General features: G+C 39.8%; 15 non-coding genes across 15 annotated transcripts; all 15 read right to left on the bottom strand.

Moving 5' to 3' along the window:
* Positions 1–7,062: 7,062 nt before the first annotated feature.
* On the bottom strand, positions 7,063–7,144 carry trnas-cga. Its single transcript has one exon. It is a non-coding gene; the product is annotated as a tRNA-Ser (tRNA).
* A 1,137-nt stretch (positions 7,145–8,281) lies between these two features.
* On the bottom strand, positions 8,282–8,363 carry trnas-uga. The gene has a single exon. It is a non-coding gene; the product is annotated as a tRNA-Ser (tRNA).
* Positions 8,364–8,581: 218 nt separating this feature from the next.
* Positions 8,582–8,663, bottom strand: trnas-cga. Its single transcript has one exon. It is a non-coding gene; the product is annotated as a tRNA-Ser (tRNA).
* Positions 8,664–9,760: 1,097 nt separating this feature from the next.
* On the bottom strand, positions 9,761–9,842 carry trnas-uga. The gene has a single exon. It is a non-coding gene; the product is annotated as a tRNA-Ser (tRNA).
* A 218-nt stretch (positions 9,843–10,060) lies between these two features.
* trnas-cga lies at positions 10,061–10,142 on the bottom strand. The gene has a single exon. It is a non-coding gene; the product is annotated as a tRNA-Ser (tRNA).
* A 1,099-nt stretch (positions 10,143–11,241) lies between these two features.
* On the bottom strand, positions 11,242–11,323 carry trnas-uga. Its single transcript has one exon. It is a non-coding gene; the product is annotated as a tRNA-Ser (tRNA).
* Positions 11,324–11,541: 218 nt separating this feature from the next.
* trnas-cga lies at positions 11,542–11,623 on the bottom strand. The gene has a single exon. It is a non-coding gene; the product is annotated as a tRNA-Ser (tRNA).
* A 1,097-nt stretch (positions 11,624–12,720) lies between these two features.
* Positions 12,721–12,802, bottom strand: trnas-uga. Its single transcript has one exon. It is a non-coding gene; the product is annotated as a tRNA-Ser (tRNA).
* A 218-nt stretch (positions 12,803–13,020) lies between these two features.
* trnas-cga lies at positions 13,021–13,102 on the bottom strand. The gene has a single exon. It is a non-coding gene; the product is annotated as a tRNA-Ser (tRNA).
* Positions 13,103–14,199: 1,097 nt separating this feature from the next.
* trnas-uga lies at positions 14,200–14,281 on the bottom strand. Its single transcript has one exon. It is a non-coding gene; the product is annotated as a tRNA-Ser (tRNA).
* A 218-nt stretch (positions 14,282–14,499) lies between these two features.
* On the bottom strand, positions 14,500–14,581 carry trnas-cga. Its single transcript has one exon. It is a non-coding gene; the product is annotated as a tRNA-Ser (tRNA).
* Positions 14,582–15,678: 1,097 nt separating this feature from the next.
* Positions 15,679–15,760, bottom strand: trnas-uga. Its single transcript has one exon. It is a non-coding gene; the product is annotated as a tRNA-Ser (tRNA).
* Positions 15,761–15,978: 218 nt separating this feature from the next.
* Positions 15,979–16,060, bottom strand: trnas-cga. Its single transcript has one exon. It is a non-coding gene; the product is annotated as a tRNA-Ser (tRNA).
* A 1,097-nt stretch (positions 16,061–17,157) lies between these two features.
* On the bottom strand, positions 17,158–17,239 carry trnas-uga. Its single transcript has one exon. It is a non-coding gene; the product is annotated as a tRNA-Ser (tRNA).
* Positions 17,240–17,457: 218 nt separating this feature from the next.
* Positions 17,458–17,539, bottom strand: trnas-cga. Its single transcript has one exon. It is a non-coding gene; the product is annotated as a tRNA-Ser (tRNA).
* Positions 17,540–18,881: the final 1,342 nt, after the last annotated feature.

Here is an 18,881-nt window from a genome sequence, read left to right as displayed (position 1 = left end):
GGCTTGAGGGGAAAGATAACACCTTCATATTACATGCAGTAATACGAAGCGACAGGGACAGATAAGAGATAGGCTTGAGGGGAAAGATAACACCTTCATATTACTTGAGAAAGGAGAGAAGTGAAAACAGCTAAAGGGTCGAAGAGGAGGGAAAGAGAATGATGTGGAGCAGAGAAGGGGTCGAAGATATATTAGCATAAAGAGAAGGGATTGAGTGTTAGTGTGAGCTATCACGATAGTGCCTCAGGAAACTGATTTAGAATGCTTAAGACTGAGGCTATAGTGATTAGGGTGAAAAGACCGGATCAGAAAAAAGCTAAATCACGTGAAGGAATAAAAGCGATAGGTGTTGTGAAATCGCCATTAGAAGGAAACAATGGAAAACCAGTAAGAAGATTCACGAAGACGTCAATGCGGATGGTAACCGCCTTGTCTGAGGGCTGTGTGCATATACTGTAGAATAGGAAATAGCAGGTAGTTTAGTAGTGAGATTAATAGTGTTGTGTTGCGATGAAGGAGAGTCGTGCTGCGTAAATGACATGGTAATAGGAAATACAATTATTTCCATGACAAAAAAATATTATTTCAAAAAAAATATAGCAATTTTTCACTGACCAATGTAAATATTTTCAAATATATGCAACTTAAAAGTTTTATATCATGAAATTTCAACCTGAAAGCTTCTGGACATCACAGCAATTTTGAGGGAATCCTATTTGAGTCAGAAAAAGATACTCATATGAAAGGTAAGTTAAATATATAAAATATTGCCGAGAGCCTATCCAACTTAGAATCGCTTAGGAAAAAATATTAACTATTGGAACCAAGACTTAAAAAGAACTGATATTGGAGAACTGAAGTTGGAGAGAGTGTTGGAACATAATAAACAAAATTACAGTTAACTAAAATGTACACTTAATCTAGTATAAACTAATATATAGAATGAAATATACAAGAGACAAAATTCACAAATTCTACAGCACAACGGCAGAGTCATGTCTTAAGTGTAAAACTAACAATGACTCAATGATTCATGCCTTCTGGGAGTGCTATGAAGTCCTAAAGTTATGGGCAGAGTTAGAAAGCTGGCTGTCAGAAGTTTTACAATGTAAATTTACTTTTAATCCATCTATCTGCATATTTGAAGACATGGCATATGGGGGTGTGGTAAGATACCCAATGGGTTGGACAATATTATTTTAGTCAATTACTGTATATTGAAGAAGCTATTACTTAAATACTGAAAGTTAAATGATAGCCCAACGTTAAGAGAATGGAAGGATCAAATGCTTTATTATTTAAAGCTGAAATATGTAACTTTATGGGCGACCCGACCAAATCCACATAGAAATGTGGGTTATAGATCTCTCATTCTCAGTAGTGGAAAAAGTACCTAATTGTCATACTTGAGTAAAAGTAAAGATACCTTAATTGAAAATGACTCAAGTAAAAGTGAAAGTCACCCAGTAAATTACTTATTGAGTAAAAGTCTAAAAGCATTTGGTTTTAAAAATACTTAAGTATCAAAAGTAAATGTATAAATAATTTCAAATTCCTACTATTAATCAAACCAGACGGCAACATTTTCATGTTTTTAAAATGTACAGGTAGCCAGGGGTACACTCCAACACTCAGACATCATCTACAAACGAAGCATTTGTGTTTAGTGAGTCTGCCACATCAGAGTAGGGATGACCAGGGATGTTCTTGCTTGTTTTGTCACCAACTGAAATTAGGCGAACTATTCACATGTTATCAACCAGGAAATGTCAGAGTGATATCTGCATAGTGCATCTTTAAATATTGAAAGAAATCTGGCTACAGACAGAAACAGCTCAACAGAATTTGAAGTAAATGTTAAGTTAAGTTTTTGTTTATTGTCAAAGGAAGAAAAAGGAGGATGTGAAATAAAATATTACAAAAAAATAATATGACTGGGCAAAGATGGCATGAGACAAAGCAACCAGGCTTAATGTTTGCTGACATAATGTGATTTGCTTGGTGTGCGATGAGTTGAGGCCCACTATAGAATGACCAATTATCCATCACGTAAACCAATGAACTGCAGACTACTGAACCTGAAAATCCCACAAAAAGTATACGGATGGGAAGCATCTATAGTAAAACACATAATGAGTTCTGAGATCAGACACTGCTGCAACAACCGTAGTAAAAGTGTTATGGAAACTGGGTGCTAACCAAGAACGTGCAGGTGACAGATGAACCCTGCACACTAGCAATAAGGGAACCGATGTGGTGAAACCCATTGCTACGCTAGCCTTAATTTGCAAACAGAAAGTGGTTACCAAACTGTTAATTGGGTATGATGTTAGAAGCTTGAAGAGAAGCATTTCCCCAAATCAGTTCAGGCAAGATGTAACCCAGTTCTTAGAAACAGAAGCTCCACCTGTACCATTGAACACATTCATTACAATGATGACAAAAACATGAAAGTAGCATTAATAGGCTACAATAAGCTGAAGAAGTTCTTATTTGATATATTACTGTCAATGGCCACCCTGTCACTTGGTCTGCTGCTGGAGAATAGAAACATTACTTGAGATGGAACTGATCGTAAGGACTGGCTCAACATATCAAGTTATTGCAGAATACATTTGTTTATGACGAGATGAAATACAAATGAAATAAAAATACCTAATGTGATGACATTCCCTGAAATCGGGCACTAAAATTACTTAAAAAAAATATGTACAGCACCTTGTCAAAAGTTTGGACAACCTACTCATTCCAGGGTTTTTCTTTCTGGTTTACTATTTTCTACATTGTAGAATAATAGTGAAGACATCAAAACTATGAAATAACACATATGGAATCATGTAGTAACCCCCAAAAAGTGTTAAACAAATCAAAATATATTTTATATTTGAGATTCTTCAAAGTAGCCACCCTTTGCCTTGATGACTGCTTTGTCCACTCTTGGTATTCTCTCAAACAGCTTCATGAGGTAGTCACCTGGAATGCATTTCAATTAACAGGTGTGCCTTGTTAAAAGTTAGTTTGTGGAATTTCTTTCCTTCTTAATGCGTTTGTCACAACACAACTGATTGACTCAAGGTATACAGAAGATAGCCTATTTGGTAAAAGACCAAGTCAATATTATGGCAAGAACAGCTCAAATAAGCAAAGAGAAACAACAGCCCATCATTACTTTAAGACATGAAGGTACGTCAATGCGGAACATTCCAATAACTTTTAAAGTTTCTTCAAGTGCAGTTGCAAAAACCATCAAGCGCTATGTTGAAACTGGCTCTCATGAGGACCGCCACAGGAAAGGAAGACCCAGAGTTACCTCTGCTGCAGAGGATGAGTTCATTAAAGTTACCAGCCTCAGAAATGGCAAGTAACAGACACATCTCAACATCAACAGTTCAGGGGAGACTGCGTGAATCAGGCCTTTATGGTCGAATTGCTTAAAAGAAACCACTACTAAAGGACACCAATAATAAGAAGAGACTTGCTTGGGCCAAGAAACACGAGCAATGGACATTAGACCGGTGGAAATCTGTCCTTTGGTCTGATGAGTCCAAATTTGAGATTTTTGGTTGAAACGCAGAGTAATAGAACGGATGATCTCTGCATGTGTAGTTCCAACCGTGAAGCATGGAGCAGGAGGTGTGATGGTGTGGGGGTGCTTTGCTGGTGACACTGTCAGTGATTTATTAAGAATTCAAGGAACACTTAACTAGCATGGCTACCACAACATTCTACAGCGATATGCCATCCCACCTGGTTTGCGCATAGTGGGACTATCATTTGTTTTTCAACAGGACAATGACCCAACACATCTCCAGGCTGTTTAAGTGCTAACAGTGTTAACAGTCAGTATCTATATAATATGTGTGAAATGCTTGATAGTGTACGTGATGTAAACATAGAGGTCTACTTTCTTGGGGGACATGAATATTGACTGGTTTTCATCAAGCTCAAGAGGAAGCTTCTTACTGTAACCAGTGCCTGTAATCTGGTCCAGGTTATTAATCCAGGGTGTTTATAAGATCATCCACATGTATCGATCACATTTTTACTAATGCTGTAGAACTTTGTTCTAAAGCTGTATCTGTACCCATTGGATGCAGTGATCACAATATAGTGGCTATATCCAGGAAAGCCAAAGTTCCAACAGTTGTGCCTAAAATAGTGTATAAGAGATCATACAAAATATTTTGCTGTGACTCTTATGTGGATGATGTTAAAAATATTTGTTGGTCTGATGTGATTAATGAGTACCATCCAGACGCTGCACTTGATGAATTTATGAAATTGCTTCTTACAATTTTTGCTAAACATGCACCTGTTAAGAAACTGACCCGTTGGAACTGTTAAGGCTCCATGGATTGATGAGGAATTGAAAAACTGTATGGTTGAAAGAGATGGGGCAAAAAGAGTGGCTAATAAGTCTGGCTGCACATCTGACTGGCTGACTTACTGGAAATTGAGAAATTATGTGACTAAACTCAACAAAAAGAAGACGAAACTGTATTATGAAGCCAAGATCAATGATATAAGGAATGATGGAAAAAAACTTTGGAGAACTTTAAATGAAATTATGGGCAGAAAGACAAATTCAACTCCATCTTTCATTGAATCAGATGGCTTATTCATCACAAAACCATTTGATGTTGCCAATTATTTTAAAGGTTACTTCATTGGCAAAATGGGACAAACTTAGGCAGGAAATGCCAACAACGAACAGTGAGCCATCGTACTCATGCATAACAAAAACGAATAATGAAAGAAAATCATTGCAAGTTTGAATTAATTTTGTAAAGTTAGTGTGGAAGAGGTGTAAAAATGATTGTTATTGATCAATAATGACTAACCTCCTGTAAATAAGAATTTGTACTTAACTGACTTGCCTAGTTAAGTAAAGGTTAGATAATATATATATATATGGGAACTCCTTCAAGACTGTTGAAAAAGCATTCCAGGTGAAGCTGTTTGAGAGAATGCCAAGAGTTTGCAAAGCTGTCATCAAGGCAAAGGGTGGGTACTTTGAAGAATCTAAAATATATTTTGATATGTTTAACACTTTTTTGGTTACTACATGATTCCATATTTGTTATTTAATAGTTTTGATGTCTTCACTATTATTCTACAAGGTAGAAAATAGTCAAAATAAAGAAAACCCCTTTTGACTGGTACTGTATATGTTCACATGCCTTATTTGATTGATTTCCCAGCGTTTTACAAGTCAGAAGACAGCAATCCAGACCTTCCTAGGGCCATGTAAACGTCCTCTGTCGAATAAACTTGTATTTGCCTTCATCTGGTGGTCGGCTGCATCATTACATCGGTTTGTACAGTATCACTTCACTGCAGCGCTATGTCAAGAAAAACATTTATCCAGCTCGACTGCTTTATGGCACAGACATGGCAAAGCAATCACTAAATTTGTCTCGAGCAGGCGGATCTACGATAAAGAATGTGACCTACACACTTACTTAAACCTAAAATAAGTAAATAAGTAATTTGGTGTGGAAGTCAAACATTTGTTTTACGGAAGCAGGCACATTGCATATGCTCAGAACGACAAAATCAATCCCTTTACATAGTCCTTCTCCCCATGTCTATCGGAGGGATTTAGACGTTCACATATTTAACAGATAATGTCATGATATATTTGGTAAAGTAATAAAGAATGTGAAATATTTTGAGTATATGTTCCTAAAACAGATTAGAACTATATATGGATATATTATAAAGTATGAAATGGCTTATTCATTCAAAATGGTATTTTATCATATCATCATATTTGTATATGTTTTATAATTTACTGTTATTGTGTACTAGATCATATGGGTTGAAAATAGTTTTTTTCTCTCAGAAATACAGTACCAGTGAAAGTTTGGACACACCTACTCATTCAAGGGTTTTTCTTTATTTTTTTTTTTACATTTTTCTACATTGTAGAATTAATAGTGAAAACATCACAACGATGAAATAACACATATGGAATCATGCAGTAACCCAAAAAACAAATCAAAATATATTTTATATTTGAGATTCTTCAACGTAGCCAACCTTCACTTGATGACAGCTTTGCACACTCTTGGCATTCTTACAACCAGCTACACCTGTAATGCTTTTCCAAAAGTTTTTTATCCCAAAAAACTCCCTAGTCCTTGCCGATCACAAGCATACCCACCTTGTATTCAGGACATAAAATTAATTTCTTTGCCACATTTTCTGCAGTTTTACTTTAGTGCCTTGTTGCAAACAGGATGCATGTTTTGGAATATTTGTATTCTGTACAGGCTTCCTTCTTTTCACTCTGTCATTTAGGTTAGTATTCTGGAGTAACTACAATGTTGTTCATCCATCTCAGTTTAAAGGCTGTGATAGGAGAAAACTATGTAACTGTTTCAAAGTCACCATTGGTGAAATCCCTGAGCGGTTTCCTTCCTCTCCGGCAACTGAGTTATGAAGAACACCTGTTTCTTTGTAGTGACTGGGTGTATTGATCCAAAGTGCAACTTCACCTTGCTAAAAGGGATATTCAATGTCTGATTTTTTATTTTAACCCATCTACCAATAGATGCCATTTTTTGCAAGGCATTGGAAAACCTCCCTGGTCTGTGTGGTTGAATCTGAATTCACTGCTTGACTGATGGACCTTACAGATAATTGTATATGTTGGCTACAGAGGTAGTCATTAAAAAATTATGTTAAACTCTACTATTGCACACAGTGAATCCATGCAACTTATTAAGTGAATTGTTAAGCACATTTTTATTCCAGAACGTATTTAGGCTTGCCATGGCAAAGGGGTTGAATACTTATAAACTCAAGGCATTTCAGCTTTCCATTTTTAATGAATTTATAAACATTTCTAATTGACCACACCTGACCCTGTTATCTCGCCGGCCTTAACAGGTAGGCTAGCTCACAAACAGCAGGATCAGTACTGAAGAGCCTATTTGAACTGTTTGTCTAGGAAGATATATTCTGAGCACTTGAATCAAAGGACAAGTCCACAGTTTAAGAACATTATCCATATCAAGTCCCCAAAGACATGTTGCAAAAAAGACTGGTTTGTCAAAGCGCTGTGAACAGGGTTCGAACCTGCGCGGGGAAACCCCATTGGATTTCGAATCCAACGCCTTAACCTCTCGGCCATCACAGCAACTTCTGTTACCCACAACGCCATAACCAGTCCGCTATCTCGTTCTGTCCATTTTACCTCTAAAATTACCAGATTATCGCTACTGAAGAGCCTACTTGAAATGTTTGTCATGGAAGATACATTCTGAGCACTTGAAACAAAGGACATGTCCACGCATTATCCATATCAAGTCCCCAATGACATGTTACAAATAAAGTCTGGATAGTCATGGCGCTGAGCGCAGGGTTCAAAACTGCGCTGGGAGAACCCATTGGATAACAAGTCCAACGCTTTAACCACTCGGCAATCAAAGCTTTCTTAGGTAGATTACACAAGGACAAAAGTATCCAAATTCAACTGCCTAATTGAAATATTTTTCAAGCAAAGTAAAATAAGCTCTTTTCTGAGCACTTCAATCGTTGGACGAGCCCATAAAATAAGGACAATTTAAATTCAGAAGAGATAGATCCAATTATTAAAGGTCTACTTTATCATCACCCTGTAAGCAGAGTTGAAAACTGTACAGGGAGAACACATTTGATGTCAATTCCAATGCTGAAACCACTTGGCCATCGCAGCAGTAGAAATCTAAGGAAAGTGATGAGGAGAAAGCAGAAGTGGGCTATACGCTTCGAGCAAGGTAAGAACATGGGTGGGGAGACCCCATTGAAATTCAGGTCCAACGTCGAAAGAACTCGTCCATTGCAGCTGTTGGAATGCAAGTAAAGGGATTGGGATTTGGAAACAGACATCATTGGTGTACAATGGTCAACTTGATGGCACGACATATTGATCTTACTGCGCCAAGTATCCTCGGTCCTTTCCAAAGCTGTGAAGTTTGGAAGTTTAATGTGCAAGTCAAAAAACTATGTCCAAAGAAAGTACAAGTGGACTATTCACTGAGAATAAGATGTAAAAAAGAGCAGGGAGACCCAATTGGGTTTCAAGTCTGAGGACTTAACCACCTGGCTCTCAGTCTTTCCATCGTAAATCTAACAGAAACAACAGTATCTGTACTGTCTTCAGTGCCTATTTGAACTGTTTGTCAAGGCAGATATATTCTGAGCACCTGAATCACTGAACAATTCCATGTATTAAGGACATTATCCATATCAAGTCACCAAGTATATGTTAAAAATAAAGACAGGTTTGCCATAGCGCTTTGAGCAGGGTTCGAACCTGCGCGGGGAGACCCCATTGGATTTCAAGTCCAAAGTCTTAACCACTCAGGCATCGCAGCTTGCTATGTAAAATTCCAGGCCTTTACCAGTCGGCCATCTCATTCTGTCCATTTTACTTCTGTAAAGACAAGACTATCTACTGAAGAGCCTATTTGAACTGTTTGTCAAGGAACACATATTCTGAGCACTTGAATCAAAGGACAAGTCCACGGTTTAAAGACATTATCCATATCACGTCCCCAATGACATGTTGCAAATAAAGACAGCTTTGTCAAAGCGCTGTGAGCAGGGTTCAAACCTGCGTGGGGAAACCCCATTGGATTTCGAATCCAACGCCTTAACCTCTCGGCCATCACAGCTTCTTCTGTTACCTACAACGCCTTAACCAGTCCGCTATCTCGTTCTGTCCATTTTACCTCTAAAATTACCTGAATATCGCTGTTGAAGAGCTTACTTGAAATGTTTGTCATGGAAGATAAATTCTGAGCACTTGAATCAAAGGACATGTCCACGCATTATCCATATCAAGTCCCCAATGATATGTTACAAATAAAGACTGGATCGTCAAGAGTTCAAACCTGCGCTGGGAGAACCCATTGGATTTCGAGTCCAACGCTTCAACCACTCGGCAATCAAAGCTTTCTTAGGTAGATCACACAAGGACAAAAGTATCCAAATTCAACTGCCTAATTGAAATATTTTCAAGCAAAGTAAAATAAGCTATTTTCTGAGCACTTCAATCGTTGGACGAGCCCATAAAATAAGGAAATTTAAATTCAGAAGAGATAGATCCAATTATTAAAGGTCTACTTTATCATCACCCTGTAAGCAGAGTTGAAAACTGTACAGGGAGAACACATTTGATGTCAATTCCAGTGCTGAAACCACTTGGCCATCGCAGCAGTAGGAATCTAAGGAAAGTGATGAGGAGAAAGCAGAAGTGGGCTATACGCTTCGAGCAAGGTAAGAACATGGGTGGGGAGACGCCATTGAAATTCAGGTCCAACGTCGAAAGAACTCGGCCATTGCAGCTGTTGGAATGCAAGTAAAGGGATTGGGATTTGGAAACAGACATCATTGGTGTAAAATGGTCAACTTGATGGCACGACATATTGATCTTATTTCGCAAGCTGTGAAGTTTGGAAGTTTAATGTGCAAGTCAAAAAACTATGTCCAGAGAAAGTACAAGTGGACTATTCACTGAGAATAAGATTTTGAAAAAGAGCAGGGAGACCCAATTGGGTTTCAAGTCTGAGGACTTAACCACCTGGCTCTCAGTATTTCCAACGTAATTCTAACAGAAACAACAGTATCTGTACTGAAGAGCCTATTTTAACTGTTTGTCAAGGCAAATATATTCTGAGCACCTGAATCACTGAACAATTCCATGTATTAAGGACATTATCCATATCAAGTCACTAAGTATATGTTAAAAATAAAGACAGGTTTGCCATAGCGCTGCGAGCAGGGTTCGAACCTGCGCGGGGAGACCCCATTGGATTTCAAGTCCAACGCCTTAACCACTCGGCCATCACAGCTTGCTATGTAAAATTCCAGGCCTTAACCAGTCGGCCATCTCATCCTGTCCATTTTACTTCTGTAAAGACTAGACTATCTACTGAAGAGCCTATTTGAACTGTTTGTCAAGGAACACATATTCTGAGCACTTGAATCAAAGGACAAGTCCACGGTTTAAGGACATTATCCATATCACGTCCCCAATGACATGTTGCAAATAAAGACAGCTTTGTCTACGCGCTGTGAGCAGGGTTCGAACCTGCGTGGGGAAACCCCATTGGATTTCGAATCTAACACCTTAACCTCTCGGCCATCACAGCTCCTTCTGTTACCTACAACGCCTTAACCAGTCCGCTATCTCGTTCTGTCCATTTTACCTCTAAAAGTACCTGAATATCGCTGTTGAAGAGCTTACTTGAAATGTTTGTCATGGAAGATAATTTTCTGAGCACTTGAATCAAAGGACATGTCCACGCATTATCCATATCAAGTCCCCAATGATATGTTACAAATAAAGACTGGATCGTCAAGAGTTCAAACCTGCGCTGGGAGAACCCATTGGATTTCGAGTCCAACGCTTCAACCACTCGGCAATCAAAGCTTTCTTAGGTAGATCACACAAGGACAAAAGTATCCAAATTCAACTGCCTAATTGAAATATTTTCAAGCAAAGTAAAATAAGCTATTTTCTGAGCACTTCAATCGTTGGACGAGCCCATAAAATAAGGAAATTTAAATTCAGAAGAGATAGATCCAATTATTAAAGGTCTACTTTATCATCACCCTGTAAGCAGAGTTGAAAACTGTACAGGGAGAACACATTTGATGTCAATTCCAATGCTGAAACCACTTGGCCATCGCAGCAGTAGGAATCTAAGGAAAGTGATGAGGAGAAAGCAGAAGTGGGCTATACGCTTCGAGCAAGGTAAGAACATGGGTGGGGAGACCCCATTGAAATTCAGGTCCAACAGTCGAAAGAACTCGGCCATTGCAGCTGTTGGAATGCAAGTAAAGGGATTGGGATTTGGAAACAGACATCATTGGTGTAAAATGGTCAACTTGATGGCACGACATATTGATCTTATTTCGCAAGCTGTGAAGTTTGGAAGTTTAATGTGCAAGTCAAAAAACTATGTCCAGAGAAAGTACAAGTGGACTATTCACTGAGAATAAGATTTTGAAAAAGAGCAGGGAGACCCAATTGGGTTTCAAGTCTGAGGACTTAACCACCTGGCTCTCAGTATTTCCAATGTAATTCTAACAGAAACAACAGTATCTGTACTGAAGAGCCTATTTTAACTGTTTGTCAAGGCAAATATATTCTGAGCACCTGAATCACTGAACAATTCCATGTATTAAGGACATTATCCATATCAAGTCACTAAGTATATGTTAAAAATAAAGACAGGTTTGCCATAGCGCTGCGAGCAGGGTTCGAACCTGCGCGGGGAGACCCCATTGGATTTCAAGTCCAACGCCTTAACCACTCGGCCATCACAGCTTGCTATGTAAAATTCCAGGCCTTAACCAGTCGGCCATCTCATCCTGTCCACTTTACTTCTGTAAAGACTAGACTATCTACTGAAGAGCCTATTTGAACTGTTTGTCAAGGAACACATATTCTGAGCACTTGAATCAAAGGACAAGTCCACGGTTTAAGGACATTATCCATATCACGTCCCCAATGACATGTTGCAAATAAAGACAGCTTTGTCAAAGCGCTGTGAGCAGGGTTCGAACCTGCGCGGGGAAACCCCATTGGATTTCGAATCCAACGCCTTAACCTCTCGGCCATCACAGCTTCTTCTGTTACCTACAACGCCTTAACCAGTCCGCTATCTCGTTCTGTCCATTTTACCTCTAAAATTACCTGAATATCGCTGTTGAAGAGCTTACTTGAAATGTTTGTCATGGAAGATAAATTCTGAGCACTTGAATCAAAGGACATGTCCACGCATTATCCATATCAAGTCCCCAATGATATGTTACAAATAAAGACTGGATCGTCAAGAGTTCAAACCTGCGCTGGGAGAACCCATTGGATTTCGAGTCCAACGCTTCAACCACTCGGCAATCAAAGCTTTCTTAGGTAGATCACACAAGGACAAAAGTATCCAAATTCAACTGCCTAATTGAAATATTTTCAAGCAAAGTAAAATAAGCTATTTTCTGAGCACTTCAATCGTTGGACGAGCCCATAAAATAAGGAAATTTAAATTCAGAAGAGATAGATCCAATTATTAAAGGTCTACTTTATCATCACCCTGTAAGCAGAGTTGAAAACTGTACAGGGAGAACACATTTGATGTCAATTCCAATGCTGAAACCACTTGGCCATCGCAGCAGTAGGAATCTAAGGAAAGTGATGAGGAGAAAGCAGAAGTGGGCTATACGCTTCGAGCAAGGTAAGAACATGGGTGGGGAGACCCCATTGAAATTCAGGTCCAACGTCGAAAGAACTCGGCCATTGCAGCTGTTGGAATGCAAGTAAAGGGATTGGGATTTGGAAACAGACATCATTGGTGTAAAATGGTCAACTTGATGGCACGACATATTGATCTTATTTCGCAAGCTGTGAAGTTTGGAAGTTTAATGTGCAAGTCAAAAAACTATGTCCAGAGAAAGTACAAGTGGACTATTCACTGAGAATAAGATTTTGAAAAAGAGCAGGGAGACCCAATTGGGTTTCAAGTCTGAGGACTTAACCACCTGGCTCTCAGTATTTCCAACGTAATTCTAACAGAAACAACAGTATCTGTACTGAAGAGCCTATTTTAACTGTTTGTCAAGGCAAATATATTCTGAGCACCTGAATCACTGAACAATTCCATGTATTAAGGACATTATCCATATCAAGTCACTAAGTATATGTTAAAAATAAAGACAGGTTTGCCATAGCGCTGCGAGCAGGGTTCGAACCTGCGCGGGGAGACCCCATTGGATTTCAAGTCCAACGCCTTAACCACTCGGCCATCGCAGCTTGCTATGTAAAATTCCAGGCCTTAACCAGTCGGCCATCTCATCCTGTCCACTTTACTTCTGTAAAGACTAGACTATCTACTGAAGAGCCTATTTGAACTGTTTGTCAAGGAACACATATTCTGAGCACTTGAATCAAAGGACAAGTCCACGGTTTAAGGACATTATCCATATCACGTCCCCAATGACATGTTGCAAATAAAGACAGCTTTGTCAAAGCGCTGTGAGCAGGGTTCGAACCTGCGCGGGGAGACCCCATTGGATTTCGAATCCAACGCCTTAACCTCTCGGCCATCACAGCTTCTTCTGTTACCTACAACGCCTTAACCAGTCCGCTATCTCGTTCTGTCCATTTTACCTCTAAAATTACCTGAATATCGCTGTTGAAGAGCTTACTTGAAATGTTTGTCATGGAAGATAAATTCTGAGCACTTGAATCAAAGGACATGTCCACGCATTATCCATATCAAGTCCCCAATGATATGTTACAAATAAAGACTGGATCGTCAAGAGTTCAAACCTGCGCTGGGAGAACCCATTGGATTTCGAGTCCAACGCTTCAACCACTCGGCAATCAAAGCTTTCTTAGGTAGATCACACAAGGACAAAAGTATCCAAATTCAACTGCCTAATTGAAATATTTTCAAGCAAAGTAAAATAAGCTATTTTCTGAGCACTTCAATCGTTGGACGAGCCCATAAAATAAGGAAATTTAAATTCAGAAGAGATAGATCCAATTATTAAAGGTCTACTTTATCATCACCCTGTAAGCAGAGTTGAAAACTGTACAGGGAGAACACATTTGATGTCAATTCCAATGCTGAAACCACTTGGCCATCGCAGCAGTAGGAATCTAAGGAAAGTGATGAGGAGAAAGCAGAAGTGGGCTATACGCTTCGAGCAAGGTAAGAACATGGGTGGGGAGACCCCATTGAAATTCAGGTCCAACGTCGAAAGAACTCGGCCATTGCAGCTGTTGGAATGCAAGTAAAGGGATTGGGATTTGGAAACAGACATCATTGGTGTAAAATGGTCAACTTGATGGCACGACATATTGATCTTATTTCGCAAGCTGTGAAGTTTGGAAGTTTAATGTGCAAGTCAAAAAACTATGTCCAGAGAAAGTACAAGTGGACTATTCACTGAGAATAAGATTTTGAAAAAGAGCAGGGAGACCCAATTGGGTTTCAAGTCTGAGGACTTAACCACCTGGCTCTCAGTATTTCCAACGTAATTCTAACAGAAACAACAGTATCTGTACTGAAGAGCCTATTTTAACTGTTTGTCAAGGCAAATATATTCTGAGCACCTGAATCACTGAACAATTCCATGTATTAAGGACATTATCCATATCAAGTCACTAAGTATATGTTAAAAATAAAGACAGGTTTGCCATAGCGCTGCGAGCAGGGTTCGAACCTGCGCGGGGAGACCCCATTGGATTTCAAGTCCAACGCCTTAACCACTCGGCCATCGCAGCTTGCTATGTAAAATTCCAGGCCTTAACCAGTCGGCCATCTCATCCTGTCCACTTTACTTCTGTAAAGACTAGACTATCTACTGAAGAGCCTATTTGAACTGTTTGTCAAGGAACACATATTCTGAGCACTTGAATCAAAGGACAAGTCCACGGTTTAAGGACATTATCCATATCACGTCCCCAATGACATGTTGCAAATAAAGACAGCTTTGTCAAAGCGCTGTGAGCAGGGTTCGAACCTGCGCGGGGAGACCCCATTGGATTTCGAATCCAACGCCTTAACCTCTCGGCCATCACAGCTTCTTCTGTTACCTACAACGCCTTAACCAGTCCGCTATCTCGTTCTGTCCATTTTACCTCTAAAATTACCTGAATATCGCTGTTGAAGAGCTTACTTGAAATGTTTGTCATGGAAGATAAATTCTGAGCACTTGAATCAAAGGACATGTCCACGCATTATCCATATCAAGTCCCCAATGATATGTTACAAATAAAGACTGGATCGTCAAGAGTTCAAACCTGCGCTGGGAGAACCCATTGGATTTCGAGTCCAACGCTTCAACCACTCGGCAATCAAAGCTTTCTTAGGTAGATCACACAAGGACAAAAGTATCCAAATTCAACTGCCTAATTGAAATATTTTCAAGCAAAGTAAAATAAGCTATTTTCTGAGCACTTCAATCGTTGGACGAGCCCATAAAATAAGGAAATTTAAATTCAGAAGAGATAGATCCAATTATTAAAGGTCTACTTTATCATCACCCTGTAAGCAGAGTTGAAAACTGTACAGGGAGAACACATTTGATGTCAATTCCAATGCTGAAACCACTTGGCCATCGCAGCAGTAGGAATCTAAGGAAAGTGATGAGGAGAAAGCAGAAGTGGGCTATACGCTTCGAGCAAGGTAAGAACATGGGTGGGGAGACCCCATTGAAATTCAGGTCCAACGTCGAAAGAACTCGGCCATTGCAGCTGTTGGAATGCAAGTAAAGGGATTGGGATTTGGAAACAGACATCATTGGTGTAAAATGGTCAACTTGATGGCACGACATATTGATCTTATTTCGCAAGCTGTGAAGTTTGGAAGTTTAATGTGCAAGTCAAAAAACTATGTCCAGAGAAAGTACAAGTGGACTATTCACTGAGAATAAGATTTTGAAAAAGAGCAGGGAGACCCAATTGGGTTTCAAGTCTGAGGACTTAACCACCTGGCTCTCAGTATTTCCAACGTAATTCTAACAGAAACAACAGTATCTGTACTGAAGAGCCTATTTTAACTGTTTGTCAAGGCAAATATATTCTGAGCACCTGAATCACTGAACAATTCCATGTATTAAGGACATTATCCATATCAAGTCACTAAGTATATGTTAAAAATAAAGACAGGTTTGCCATAGCGCTGCGAGCAGGGTTCGAACCTGCGCGGGGAGACCCCATTGGATTTCAAGTCCAACGCCTTAACCACTCGGCCATCGCAGCTTGCTATGTAAAATTCCAGGCCTTAACCAGTCGGCCATCTCATCCTGTCCACTTTACTTCTGTAAAGACTAGACTATCTACTGAAGAGCCTATTTGAACTGTTTGTCAAGGAACACATATTCTGAGCACTTGAATCAAAGGACAAGTCCACGGTTTAAGGACATTATCCATATCACGTCCCCAATGACATGTTGCAAATAAAGACAGCTTTGTCAAAGCGCTGTGAGCAGGGTTCGAACCTGCGCGGGGAGACCCCATTGGATTTCGAATCCAACGCCTTAACCTCTCGGCCATCACAGCTTCTTCTGTTACCTACAACGCCTTAACCAGTCCGCTATCTCGTTCTGTCCATTTTACCTCTAAAATTACCTGAATATCGCTGTTGAAGAGCTTACTTGAAATGTTTGTCATGGAAGATAAATTCTGAGCACTTGAATCAAAGGACATGTCCACGCATTATCCATATCAAGTCCCCAATGATATGTTACAAATAAAGACTGGATCGTCAAGAGTTCAAACCTGCGCTGGGAGAACCCATTGGATTTCGAGTCCAACGCTTCAACCACTCGGCAATCAAAGCTTTCTTAGGTAGATCACACAAGGACAAAAGTATCCAAATTCAACTGCCTAATTGAAATATTTTCAAGCAAAGTAAAATAAGCTATTTTCTGAGCACTTCAATCGTTGGACGAGCCCATAAAATAAGGAAATTTAAATTCAGAAGAGATAGATCCAATTATTAAAGGTCTACTTTATCATCACCCTGTAAGCAGAGTTGAAAACTGTACAGGGAGAACACATTTGATGTCAATTCCAATGCTGAAACCACTTGGCCATCGCAGCAGTAGGAATCTAAGGAAAGTGATGAGGAGAAAGCAGAAGTGGGCTATACGCTTCGAGCAAGGTAAGAACATGGGTGGGGAGACCCCATTGAAATTCAGGTCCAACGTCGAAAGAACTCGGCCATTGCAGCTGTTGGAATGCAAGTAAAGGGATTGGGATTTGGAAACAGACATCATTGGTGTAAAATGGTCAACTTGATGGCACGACATATTGATCTTATTTCGCAAGCTGTGAAGTTTGGAAGTTTAATGTGCAAGTCAAAAAACTATGTCCAGAGAAAGTACAAGTGGACTATTCACTGAGAATAAGATTTTGAAAAAGAGCAGGGAGACCCAATTGGGTTTCAAGTCTGAGGACTTAACCACCTGGCTCTCAGTATTTCCAACGTAATTCTAACAGAAACAACAGTATCTGTACTGAAGAGCCTATTTTAACTGTTTGTCAAGGCAAATATATTCTGAGCACCTGAATCACTGAACAATTCCATGTATTAAGGACATTATCCATATCAAGTCACTAAGTATATGTTAAAAATAAAGACAGGTTTGCCATAGCGCTGCGAGCAGGGTTCGAACCTGCGCGGGGAGACCCCATTGGATTTCAAGTCCAACGCCTTAACCACTCAGCCATCGCAGCTTGCTATGTAAAATTCCAGGCCTTAACCAGTCGGCCATCTCATCCTGTCCACTTTACTTCTGTAAAGACTAGACTATCTACTGAAGAGCCTATTTGAACTGTTTGTCAAGGAACACATATTCTGAGCACTTGAATCAAAGGACAAGTCCACGGTTTAAGGACATTATCCATATCACGTCCCCAATGACATGTTGCAAATAAAGACAGCTTTGTCAAAGCGCTGTGAGCAGGGTTCGAACCTGCGCGGGGAGACCCCATTGGATTTCGAATCCAACGCCTTAACCTCTCGGCCATCACAGCTTCTTCTGTTACCTACAACGCCTTAACCAGTCCGCTATCTCGTTCTGTCCATTTTACCTCTAAAATTACCTGAATATCGCTGTTGAAGAGCTTACTTGAAATGTTTGTCATGGAAGATAAATTCTGAGCACTTGAATCAAAGGACATGTCCACGCATTATCCATATCAAGTCCCCAATGATATGTTACAAATAAAGACTGGATCGTCAAGAGTTCAAACCTGCGCTGGGAGAACCCATTGGATTTCGAGTCCAACGCTTCAACCACTCGGCAATCAAAGCTTTCTTAGGTAGATCACACAAGGACAAAAGTATCCAAATTCAACTGCCTAATTGAAATATTTTCAAGCAAAGTAAAATAAGCTATTTTCTGAGCACTTCAATCGTTGGACGAGCCCATAAAATAAGGAAATTTAAATTCAGAAGAGATAGATCCAATTATTAAAGGTCTACTTTATCATCACCCTGTAAGCAGAGTTGAAAACTGTACAGGGAGAACACATTTGATGTCAATTCCAATGCTGAAACCACTTGGCCATCGCAGCAGTAGGAATCTATGGAAAGTGATGAGGAGAAAGCAGAAGTGGGCTATACGCTTCGAGCAAGGTAAGAACATGAGTGGGGAGACCCCATTGAAATTCAGGTCCAACGTCGAAAGAACTCGGCCATTGCAGCTGTTGGAATGCAAGTAAAGGGATTGGGATTTGGAAACAGACATCATTGGTGTAAAATGGTCAACTTGATGGCACGACATATTGATCTTATTTCGCAAGCTGTGAAGTTTGGAAGTTTAATGTGCAAGTCAAAAAACTATGTCCAGAGAAAGTACAAGTGGACTATTCACTGAGAATAAGATTTTGAAAAAGAGCAGGGAGACCCAATTGGGTTTCAAGTCTGAGGACTTAACTTTTTATGGCTGCAGGGGCAGTATTGAGTAGCTCTGATTAAAGGTGCCCATTTCAAACGGCCTTGTACTCAATTCTTGCTCGTACAATATGCATATTATTATTACTATTGGATAGAAAACACTCTCTAGTTTCTAAAACCGTTTGAATTATATCTGTGAGTCAAACAGAACTCATTTGGCACAAACTTCCTGACCAGGAAGTGGAAAGTCTGAAATCGATGCTCTGTTCTACTTCCTGCCTATACATGGGCATGATACGTAAGAGTATACATGCACTTCATACACCTTCCCCTGGATGTCAAGAGGCGGTGAGAGAAGAAATTTCGTGTTTATCTCGGTCTGAAGTGGAATACAAGCTCTTTGTATGACGTGTCCCTCATTTCCGGTTTTCTGGAGAGCGCGCAGGGGGACATGGATTTGCCTTCTGTTTAGCTGCC

Source organism: Salvelinus namaycush, chromosome 25 (genome assembly GCF_016432855.1).
Source record: "Salvelinus namaycush isolate Seneca chromosome 25, SaNama_1.0, whole genome shotgun sequence".
Classification (NCBI taxonomy): Eukaryota; Metazoa; Chordata; class Actinopteri; order Salmoniformes; family Salmonidae; genus Salvelinus; species Salvelinus namaycush.
This window is presented reverse-complemented; position numbering and strand designations above follow the sequence as displayed.